A 12,847-nucleotide genomic window follows, 5' to 3' on the forward strand; every position below is an offset into this window, starting at 1 on the left:
CTCTTTTCCAGACAGATTTAGTTAGATAACTTTAGTTACACTGTAAAAAGAAAATTGTTGAACCACTTGAAAAATGACTAACACAAAAATTAATAACGTTTTTTCCATTTATTCCCTTTTTTCTGTATACTATATTTTACAAATCAATGTAAACAAATGCGCTTAACTAACAAATAGTCCCATGGCAGTATTCCCATGACTATAAAGCAGTTGATAAACTGGGGGTATGCCTCCACACGTTATCAGATGAGTCTGGGTGAGATGATATTTAAGATATAAGAAAGAAGATGTGGGAAAACAACGTGATGTATGTATTCCCCCTTGTTTTGCCTCTATGTTTCTTTGTTATAGTGAAATACTTGAGCTGCTCACTACTGATACTTATACACATAGACTCTGTGTAGAGGGGTCACGATTTGACGTCACAACTCAAATGAGAAACACTGATTGATTATGAGGAAGAGGAGTGCAGAAAGGAAAGTAGAGAACAGACTATATGTAAAACCCAGCACAGAGAGTGAGAGGAGAGCAGCAGCTTTTGAGATGTGCACCTGTATGGTTTGAAAATAGCAACAAACTATCTCCGCTGGTTCTATGTTTGTCTATTATGACGAGAAATCGTGTGCAGCTGCAGAGCTGGATCAAGTTATCCATCTTGATTTTCAAACCCTCGGTCCCTAACATTTGTGTCCTACACACAGAAAACGGTGGAAAACAAACCACCAAAACACAGAATGTTCATCATGAGCTGAAATTCATGTTCAAACATGTGTCATTGGATTGAGTCAGGATGAATGAGCAGGAAAACACGAGCGGGGAAAAGTAGCTGCCTGTTGACATCAGTTTGCAGAATTAATGTGTCCCAACAAATCTTGTTGCTATATTTCCGCCAGTGCCTCCATTATGCGCTTTAGTCATTAGGGCTGATACTTAATGATTGACACCCAGTTAAAGTGCACACTACAGTGCATCGCTTATCATGACCTGCTCTCGGGCACCTCATGCACACACACATATTAATATTTACTCTCCTAAACACACAAACATACACACACGCACACCCACTCTCCAAACCCCCAACGTGGGCATAAATTTCTCCAGCTGTGACTTAAAAGACAAATAGCCAATAAAAGTGCCAGGGGTGTTCACACATGCATTTCTGGCACAATCAAATCAATTTCCTCTAAGTAGCCATAAACATGTTCTCTTTTAAAAGGTGTGAGAGGGGTCCCATTATCCCTCGGCCCCCTGGCCTGCTCCTCCACCCCTGAGGTCTCTCCGCAGGGGTCAGCATCAAGGCCTAATCCGTCTCAGTCCGCTAGGCCCATGTGCAGCTCTCACAGACACAGAGAGCGCAGGAACTCAGCAACATCTGAGCCTTCTGATCACAAGACTACGTCCATTAATCAGTAGCAGGCAGCACAGTGACAAAGAGATTGCCTGGCAGGGGGTTAGAGTCCAGGGAGTTGCTCCAGTCCTGCTGGAGGGTCCAGGCTGTTCCTCAGGCCTGCGGAGGTCTTCATGAGGGACCAGACAAGGGGCTCTGTTGTGGTCAGTGTAATTAATCAACAGCTGTGACTGAGCTGTGATTTTACAGATTTATCAGACTTCTAAAATCTCTAAGATCTATGATCATGTCACTTTTTTGTCCGTCCCTCTTGCACCAGTGTTTGCCCCCATTGTAATGCAGTTACTGTAGCAGCTTGTCGGGGGGCACTGAGACTACAATTACCCTGGTTGTCCTTCCCGTGGTGAATTATTGTAATTGTAATTGACTATAACCACTTTTTGCATATAAACCCCATGTAAAACACTCCACCCCCACCTTGGAAAGGCTCACCGTGCCCCCTCTTGCCTCCATCTTCACTGTCTGCTAAACCTTGGGCCTCCAGCTTACACTCATGGGAGTTGACACTCAGTTCCTACAAATCCAGTTAATATTCAATGGCTCATTAAAGATTGATTGTGAGCTGTAAAGGGGGAAATCACACACATATATAGCACAAAATCCTTCCTTTAGCTTGTAATTATACTTTATGGAGGAGGTCGTGCTGATCCCCTGGTCCTTGTTAGTGAAGGTTAGGGATGTGTAGACCTGCATGGTGGGGACCATGGCCAGGCCCAGGTCGACCCGGAACATCCCAGGCTATAAACGTCAGGCCAGGGCAATCAGGCACAGGATTGCCCCCCTGAGAGAGCAGTTCATTTCTACTGCTGAAATATTTAGGAGCCTGAGCGTGCCATAAGAGACTAGAAGTGGCAAATCTAATACACAGCCCTGAAAGTGCTTGAAGGAGTAATCCCTGCACATCCTGGCCCAGGTGAGCTTTGTTAATGTAAGTAAATTACTGCCAAGGTTGTGGCAAATGTATGTTTGGCAAACGTCGTCATATACTGGCTTTATTCAGATAATGAGCCTTTTCATTATTATTTCATCCAGTTTACTAATTTCCAGTTTATTTATGTTCAATTTAAGTGTTGTCGTTTATTCTGTCTTGGTTTCTTCCCTTTCCTCTTGCTCTCTCTCTCCATCCCCACTCTTTCCCTCTTTCCACCAGACCCCCGTGACCCTGCCAGGTTTCCCAGGAGTCCCTGGCCTAGGCAAACGCCACAAACACAATTTCTGTAATGTCATTTGCAGCATGAATGAAGGAGAGAAAGTCCTGGCTGTCAAAACCACCTCAGCGTTGGGGCGAAGAAAACACGACCCGACACATGACAGATTCTTAGCTTTGTACAAATGGACAGCTCCCCGACTCCCCTCCCTCTCACCTCCTCGCTCCTCCACCCAGCAGCACCTTATTCCTCTCTGCCCCTGTAACCCACTCCCCCACACCTACCTCGCCCTCACCCTTTCCCCTTAGAGTGTCACTCCCTCACTCTCGCCATGTCAAATGGGAAGAAATTACTGCATTATTAAGTGTGTGCGGAGACTCGAGTCATCTCATCAAATCTAATTAAATCAGGCTGTCACATGACTCCACTCCCATGGACATAATTGACAAATATGGAGAATTAGGTAAACCTTTCCCTTCTAATGGTTTTATAAAATCATCCAACTTAAACAAAAAATAAATTGACTGTAAATGTGTGTTGCAATATGTTATATGTGTAAAAGAAAATCCACATGAACAGTAGACTATTGCTGAGTATTTATTTTCCTCTATTTGCCATTTTCATTTATTGTCCATCTCTGTAAACTCCTAAAAGCCTTTACCTCTTCCTGCTGACATAATAAAGAAAAGGTAGGAGCCTCTCAATCATCGGTGCAATCAATGAAGATGATTGGACCAGTGAACAGGAACACATTGGGTTAACACCTCCAACCTGCTCTGCACCTGATGTGACCCGCAGCCACCCAGATCGTGCTCACATCCCATTTGTCACTGCAGTTTTCCCTGGGACAGGGGGATAAGATTGAATGGGCCGCCATGGAAATATGATTTTCCGTACGCATTGTTAACTCACCGGGGAGAGGCTTTTGCCAAATTCTATCAAAGTGTGCAACTGTGTATTAAATGACTATCAAAAGGCCAGCCATCATTTTTCATGCCATAACCATGGAGTGGCCGTGGAATAACCCCTCTATGATCACAAAGAAGACTATTGCTATTGATGCGCTGTTAAAATGTGTTGACAGTGAATATGACAGTGCCTCAGACAAATAGAGGCGAAACAGAGCAGTCATGGTGAGTATATCAGGGCTGTGTGGCACGTGCAGAGGGCTGGGTTAATATAGCCACTTGCTCTGCACGCAGATGGAGGGGAGACCTCAGAGCTATTTTCTTCCCACGCTACAGCCAAATGTTTGGGGCTCCGCTATAGTGATCCATATGGAAGCAGGTGGGCGCAGGGCCGTGAGTGGGCGAGAGGGGGTCCCCAGTGGGCGGCGGGTCATGGATCTCGGGGTTGATGAAACATCAGAATCTCCCACAGCAGAGAATGGAGGCTGAATGTGGTCTTCAGTGTGTAGGAAGAGAGCTGGTTAAAGTTTAACCAGCCCCATCCTGTTCCCCACAACTCTCCGTCAGCCAGCCAGAGCCAGGCCCCAGCCCCACAGCCTCCACCCCCCCTGACCCCCACCCTGTTTGGGACAGAAGTGATGGATCGCCCCTGTCATTGTGCCCTGTGAGGGGACCACTGCAAAGAGGGGCCCGCACTCCTTGTTAATCTGACCCTCTGAGCCAGAGTGGACAACGCAACACATTATGACAACCCCCCCCTCCAAAACGTAAAAAGAGAACACATGGCATGAAACTCAACTCACACGCCTACATATGAGCCACGGCACTCTCCCCTTTTCCTTTTTTATTCAGCCTGTTTTCAACCCCGGCTCCATAAACTACGGCAGGAATGCCTTAGAATCTTGGCACGTTTGGCGAGGGAGTATAAAAAGAACCGAGAAAGTTGGGCAGGAAGAGAAAAATGAGAGGTGGAGGAGAGGGATGGCGAGCAGCTGTGTGGAGTGACAGGACGCAGTGAGGATGACTAATGGGGCCGGATGAACTCGTGATATTGACGAGTGATCAGTCATATGCTGATGCCATCTCTGCCCCAAACCCAGTGTTCAAAAGCTGCAGGGTGATGTAATGTTTTTCTGTCTCGATTTAATACAATACTTGTGCTTATACTTCTATTATAAAGAACTAAAGGGAACATTTCAACTTAACATGACAGAGTTCTGTGGGTTCTATACAAGTATGCATTCAATTTATATACAATATATTTATGTTATCAATCACACAACTTGTTATCTCATGTTTAATTAGTCTATGTTTTGATTTTGCAGCATCTGATAAAGATCCCAATGCAGAAGAGATTTTGTCATTTGTTGTTGTTTCATTCATTTCCATCTACAAATAAGACAAACATCAGTTAAAATGACAAGAATTCTCCATCTAAACTCAAATACTTCTAAAACTGGCTTTAATATCCAATTAAAGTCTGCTCAGATGATGACAATAGATATGAAACCACGCTAATTTGTAATGGCCCTCCCCTGGATTATTACATGTTTCCCTTGGGGAGAGCTGGCAAAGTTAATTTTACTGGTTTGTTAGGGGAACAGGATGTCAAGCTCTCACAAGGAAACGTAATGATGCAAAGGAGATGGGTCAAGTTTAACATTTGCAGGGGGGAAAAAATCTTGAATCTGTTTTCCTTCGTTTTGTGACAGTGGGGTCAGAGCCCCACCCATCTGGGTCTAAACTGGAGACATGAGGTGTCAGAAGGTGACGGAGAGGGGCTCCACACTACCCGAGTTTGGGGACTTGATCATGGACGGACATGTGTGTGTATGCATGTGTGTGTGTGTGTGTGTCTCGACCCCTCCACCCACACACACGCGCTGCACCTCTCTCAGCTGACTCTGAGAATATGTTTGCGTGGGACAAGTCCACCAAGACCCATCCATCAACCGGGTCCAAATACGCCCTGCGCCACTGTTGACACGGGGTTAACAACTTGACACTGACAGAAGTGGGCGAGGCCCGCGGCAGAATGGAGAGTGAGACAGATAGAGAGATGGATTGGACTGTGATCGACATTCAATTTGAATTATTGCAAACATTTCCATTTAGCAGAAAATTGAGTAGATTGTGATGTACACAAGCTGATGGACATGTGAGAATGATTTTCATACAAACGGTTTGATCAGAACTGTTTGCACACAAATTGTGTCCATTTCCAGCGACTGTTGCAGAAGAAGTGAAAACAAGTGATGACGTATCTCCGGGTGACCTTGTCCTTACTTCAGAGTTTTGCTTCTGGACTAAATAGAACAGCTTGTCAACCTGGCCGCCAGAGATGAGTTATGTTGGAATTGTTCATGAAGACATTAAACTTCCTTCCTCTCAGTAATCACCATGCATTATTACACATTAAACATGCACTAATGTACAAGTGATCAATTTTGTGGTAAGACAACAACCAGAAAGTGATTAAAAACTTTTAGGGGGCATTGATTTAAAAAGTACTTTGCGGGCTATGTGGAAAAAAACACGAGCCGTACATAAAGTAAATCATGGCCGATGAACTGATCAGGATGCCGGGAAAGTTCCTGTCCAAAGGAGGCGGAGTATGTAAAGTAAATCTGTGAGTAGCTGTGGCAGGGATGCAGGTGGAGGAAAACGCAAGGGAAATGTAGCGTAATCTCTGCCTCAGCCACGTTATCGGCTGGGCTTTTTAACACAGGGGCCAATTTAATTGCACTTAAAGCAGAATGGCAGAACATCAATCTTGATGAGTGGATCTGCATCACAGTTCTCCCAGGCCAATCTATCACTATCTATGCCTCTGGGTAGCCTCCCCCCAACACTAATACACTCATACATGCTCATACTCCCTCGCCGTCCCATCTGCACGTTCCCATCATGCTCTCTCTCTCTCTCTTTTCTTTTACATTTTTCCATAAAACCATAGGCTTTATTGTTTGAATGATGGAGCACATTTTGAAACAATAGCTCATCATCAGAGCTTCTAAAAATCTATAGTTTTCTCATTATGAACAAATCCTATGAAAAGGCTTCCGTTAGTCTGTCTCTAAAAACTGACTTGCCACTCAGTGTCAAACCCATTTTTTTGTACTGAAGATGTTAATATTTATAAACACATCATAAATATTTACTTTCAATAAAACAAATGGTGAGATAACTCCCTAAACTAACTGTAGGTTTTAGCCAATGTTGCTCAAACAGGAGTATTTAGTGTATTTGTTGGGGATTCTTTTCTGCAGTGGATTTAGTGAGCTCAAATATTTACAGCAGCAATAGGACAGTGATTGTTGGAAGAACTATAAAACAACAGAGCTCTGTGGCACGGAGGAATAAGCTGTACCAAGCTTTGGATACACACAAAATACTTTTATTGGATTGGTTTATTGTTGGTTGTGGCATTTTCATGGAACTGACAATGACACTAAGAACTAGAATGGCACTCCGTACAGCACATACCTCTGCCAAGGCCAAAAAGTTTCTTTACCTTCAGTCAAGCTGCACCATATTTCACACACTCATAGATATCAGTCCTGTTAATATGTCTGTTTTAAGATATGTGAATTATTCCTGGGGAAATTGTTGAGAATGTAAGATAAATGTTCTCGCAATGTTGAAGAAAGTGAAAAAAATCCTGATCTGCACCAAAATGTAATGGGGTCTCATTGGCCCATGTTCCATCGTTTCACCAAGTTTCTGCTCAGGAGTTTTTGCGTAATCCTGCTGACAAACAAACAACAAACACACAACAGACAGGGTCAAAATTATGAAAACACAAAATATCAGCACATTGTGAAAACCTGTTTTCCACTTCTCTTCCTCTGGAGTCAGTAGATTATTCAGTTTATGAAGTTGTTCAACAATCAACAATGATTTCCACACATCGACTTTACTTCCCCAACTTTATTCTAATTTAAGATTTGACCCGTACAGCACCGAACTATATCAGTTAAAAAGCTGCACGTCTCCACATCTACCAGTGAAGTAAACGTAAAGGAAATAGACACAGGCATTAGGGCTTAAGCCAGTAGCTCTGTGGTTAGAGAACTGTAACTACCTCCTGTGCCATAAGCATCTTGAACTCTTAGTGGCTATGGAACACTTAAATACAGAGAGCACTGTCTTCATCAAGGCCATAAAGCATAAAGAGGACCTGAAAGCGAGGGACAGAGCCTATAGACGAGTAATGATCTCTTAATGCGGCCACCGCAACCTCTCACACTCGTTCTGCCCCCCCCCCCCCACCTCCTGCCACTCCCAACTGCTACATTAGCAGGGATAATAAATGAGACTCCAGAATCACAAGCATAAACTTTTTATGACCCACCTACCCAGCCTTATCAAATCTGGATGTGATTCCTCTGCCAGGTGACAGACGGAGAGATGGATGGACAGTCCTGGAGAAAGTGATGGACTGCAAAGAGGGGGAGGGGGGGAATAAATAATGATTTAATAATATGTGCGTGAAGGAGTGATGAGTGGAAAAGCAGGTGGAGGACGTGTTAAATGAAAGGGTGAGGAATAAAAAATGAGAGTAGGATGAGGGAGGTGAGGAGTGGGAGGATGGTGTCCTGAGTGTTGCTGTGTGGAGCTGCTCTGAATGGGCTGGTAAGATGGAGTGGACAGGCTCTATGGGCCCAGTGAAAGGCGCCTTTCTCTTCTACATGATAACTTTGATCCCTCCTGTTTCCACACACCAGTCAGCAATATTGTTAGGCAGCAGTGGGGTAATACTTTAACCAAGTCCTGGTATGTAGGGACGAAGGGAGGGGGGACACCCAGCCCCCCCGTCCCCCCTCTACTCTTAGAGTTTGACATGATATCTCTAGAAGATCCTAAACCTGTTGTCTTCATCTCTGTCAACGATTATACATTTATTACAAAGAGAAGAGATACAAAGAATAAAATATAACCATTACAAAATAAAAAACAAATACAATAAATACATTTCAGAACTTGTAATATTTCTAATTAACATTTGACATTCTATTTGGCTGCCATTGCCATTCAAAAGACTGAAAGATTGTGACAAGTCAAAGTTTATTCATAAAGCACATTCAAAACAACTACACTGAGCAGAAGTGTTCAGAGAGAGAATAAAGCAAGAAAGTAGAAAAAGCAATGTTAAACTAAAACTAAAATATTGCACGATATGAAATCCAGGTTTTAATTTTCTTCTTTTAAGACTAACTCTTTTAACTCAACTCTTCTTCTTTTACTTCTATAACTTGTATACTATACTGTATATATAGTAATAATAACAGCAACAACAATAATAATTATAATAATAGAATATTGGTCAGGTACAAATATATCAGACAAAGATTTAAAAGTTTTACTTTTAATCTAATAACAGACAGACCTGCAGGGAATGTTCCACATTGCTGCAAATCTCACTGACAGTTTTGGATTCATTCACACAGATATATATGTTGTACACTGATGGATTCATGTGCTTTTAAATCCATTGTTTTTCTTAGTACTCATCAAGTTACAGTATTTGGTAGTTTTCTGCTAAGATGCAGAACACTCGAAGTCGCTGTCACATTGTGCCATGTTTAGCTGTATGACTGATAGCGTGGATCCCTGCTAAACATGTGTGACATGTGGTTTTTGTTCTGCCTCATTAACGAACGGCCCGAGTATGAAGAGATCAGATTAAAGGTAATTAAAATGACAAAAACACACCATCATTCCTAATGCAGCTGTAATGATGGCCTTAGTGTAGCTGAATTCCAGCCCTCTCCAACTCTTTTTCTCCTCCTGCTCCCTCCCTCTGCTCATCCCTCTCTCCAGCTCAGCTCTGGCTACAGAATCATTAACCTGGCTCTGTGAGTAGGATGTGCTGACAGAACACTCCGCCATTGTGTTTCCTGTCATCTTCAGGAAATCAGGGCTTCCCCCTGCTGTCGAGGTAAAGCACCACCGGGTGATGAGTGATGCCAATCTCTCATATTGTTCTTCTGTTTCTCGGTAGCTGTGTTCTCTTTAATTCTCTTTACTCCTTTCCTCAAAAACTAATGACACAAATAACTGTGTTTTAGTAGAGTATCGTATTCAGAAGAATCACAGATTCTGTACGGCAACTGAACTGGGAAATTTAACCCTCGATTTGATTTTAATTTTAACTCAGAGTCCTTAATATATTATACAGTCCAGCATGAAAAACATCTAATATTCTCAATTAAAACTGATAATTAAAAACAATTAGTATTTGTAACAGGACTTCTGAATTGCATGGTTATGTCAGGTGTTCCTATTTTTTTCTCCACCCCCCCCCCCCCCGGTGTGTGCATGTGTGTGTCTGTGTGAACGCGCTGCAGTAAGTGATGGAGTGGGTATGCTCTGTCACGGGCAGCGCAGAGTTGACGCTTCCTTTACATGGCAGCTGCAAGGCTCCAGTGATGTATCAGAGTCAGCAGAAGCATTGATCAGAACTAAGGTTAATCATTGCTCCGGGAATCCAGAGGAGACAGAGGCTGCCTGGGGAGAAGTAAGCCAAGAGAGTGGGCGGCTGCACCACAGGAGGCCTGTGGCGCTACAGTAAAGGAATGCTGGCACAGAGACATAGACACTTGACTGTTTATCTCACTGTCCGATAATCAGCTGGTCATAATGAAAAAAGGTCCTGAACTGGTTTGACGACCTGAATTTGGGTCTCTGTGTGTGAGTGTGCATGAGGCAGGGGCTGCTGGGACCGGCAACTTTACCCCCTTTAAATGGACAGACTTTTGAAAAGCGGGCAACGTGACGCCGGATCTCCAGTACCCATTCACTCCCCTGAGCTGGGGAGTTAATAATTCAAAAGAGAGAGGGGGAGAGAGACCATAGGCCTGAGTGACAACACGGAGAGCGAGACCAGTGAAAGTGTGGAAAAAGTGACCACAGTGGGAAGGAGGGATACAGTGGAGAGTAATAAAGAAATATTCCAAGTATTTCACTTCGGAGAAAACTGAATACATTTAAAACTGACCCACAGACTACACTGGCATAAGCCTTTCCCTCTCTCCAGCCCCCCCCCCCCCCCCCCCCCCCCTCTCCTCTCTCTATCCTCTTCTCCTCTCACTACCCGTCCCTCTGGGATGACTCTTCCCTGTGACCTGCACCGTCACCACCACCATCACAGTTGCCAACATCAAAGTCCAGGATGCTCCATCCAAGAAATGCACACGAGGATACAAAGGAAACATGAGTGAAAACCCACAAATAAGTAGCAGCTCAAACACACTCGCACTTTGCACAGATACTTGAAGGAATGCCAGCAATGCCAGTAGGAAGGATGAGGGGCAGTGGGAATACAAAGAGGTCCAGCTCCTGAGAGACGAGGGGAAAACAGGGCAATAAAACCGTCACGTCGAGCCAAGAATCTGCTGATGGCACACATACATATACGCAAGTTCAGAGAGACAAAGGGGAATCTGTCAAGCAGATAAAGCCATCACTTCTCCTTTTTCATCCCTGGTTTTGTCCAGAGGCGTCCCCCTTTCACCTCCCCTCTTCCCCGCCAACACTTGTCAGGCAAGAGAGTCATTAATGTTTAGCTGGGCAGTGATGGCAGCGCTGACAGCACTCATCTGTCTAAGAAGACAAGATGAGAGCGGGACAGCCCATCACTTAGAAGGAGAAATGAGGGGGGAGAAGGGATATTTCAGGCTGTGGCTGGAGAGATGAGAAAGGTGCACATCTTTTTTTTGGTGCAAACTTAAAGGTTACGTCACCAAGGTATGGGTTATAAAATTATGCCATTGTCATCGTCATCTTTACCCCCCCCCCCCCTTTCTTTTCTGTCTTTCCATCCATCCACCTACACAGCCCCCACCTCCCCGCCCACCCACTCCCCCTCCACATGCTTGTCAGCAGTTTGATTCAGTACCTGCAGGTTAGTTACTCATTGAGCTGAGAAGGGACCAGAGCCGGTGGAGGTGTATGGACGGCTGTTTACGGGCAATCACTGCTGGTTGGGGGAGCGACTGCCATTTTGACTGACAGATCTGCCTGTGTCATCCATTCCCATCCTATAAAGACACAGGACACAAAGGACAGGAAGTGGAGGGAGGTAAATGGCCGTGAATACGAATGGTACACTACAGGGCCGGTTAATAATTGGGAAGTGTTGGACTATTAATCTGAGAGACAAGGCAACGTTGGGTTTGGTTTTTGTGCGCCGTCATAGCTCTGACACCACAGCCTCTCCCCCTGGATGTACAGTTGATCTTATGATGACGCTATTCAAAGTCCTATCACGACTAGAAGGGCAGTCAGAGAGCACATACCTCCACCAAGGCTGTAACGCCCTATCTAACAATTTCTGGGTCCGGATTCCACTCCGAAATTGAATAGGTTCCTCCTTGGGAAATTGTTTCAATGGTTTTTAATTTTGAATCCTGCAACTATTCACTAAACGGTAGTTAAAACATAACGTCCTTGTTGGAGGTAATAACAACTTATAGTACTTAAATAATGCCCATTATACTATTATACTTTATAAACTGTTCTTCAGAATTTAATTCTTCAGTTTTTATGGCCAACTACTTAATGGTATGATCACAATTTTGTGCAAGAACTAAGATCTTCAGCAATATTTGAAGTATTTATATTTGTGCTTGAGTGAAATGCAGCCCCTGAATGTTTCCCTCCATCTTCGCGGATACGTCAGAAGTTAATAGAGAAGGTGCTTTGACTGCCGTGACAAGTTAAGTAGAGGGAGCGGGACCATTGTCTTCCAAATCAGCTGTCAGTGTGTTTCTGCTGTCAGCAGTTTGACTCACTACCTGTCTGGTTAATCATCAACCTGCTCTGAGCCGTGAGCTGCTGGAGGTGTACGGCCCACCACCACGCAGCCCCCCCACCCCTTATCATTGCCACAACAGGACAACATGTGATTGACAGATTAGCAAGCACTGGCGTTTTTCAAAGAAAGATGGAGGGGGGTGGGGGGGCCGTGATTGGAATTGAAGGAGGCTGGAAAGGGAAGCGTGAGGTAAAGGAGGTGTGTGTTTGCGTGGGTAGGCAGGGGGGAGGAATGGAGGTCAACAGGTCTTATCAAATGTTCGCGTGCTGAGGAATATAAAGATGTGAGAGTATTCGTATATGATGTAAAAGTTTGTGGCAGTGGAAGTGGAATAGATAGAAAAAGAACATTCACAGGACTGGGCTGGTGCGAGTGAACGGTTTATGTACCTGATAATCACATCTCAAACTAATGAAAGCTAAAAATGTTCGAACAACCATGCAGCTGTAAATCCAAAATACCAATAGTGTCTTAATAATAATAGCGTGTTTTCTCTCTGGGCCTGCTGGACAAGGACGACTCAGGAATTTGCAGAGACAGAGGCTCCCTTTGAAAGTGAAATTGC

This window comes from Paralichthys olivaceus, chromosome 6, assembly GCF_024713975.1.
Source record: "Paralichthys olivaceus isolate ysfri-2021 chromosome 6, ASM2471397v2, whole genome shotgun sequence".
Taxonomy (NCBI): Eukaryota; Metazoa; Chordata; class Actinopteri; order Pleuronectiformes; family Paralichthyidae; genus Paralichthys; species Paralichthys olivaceus.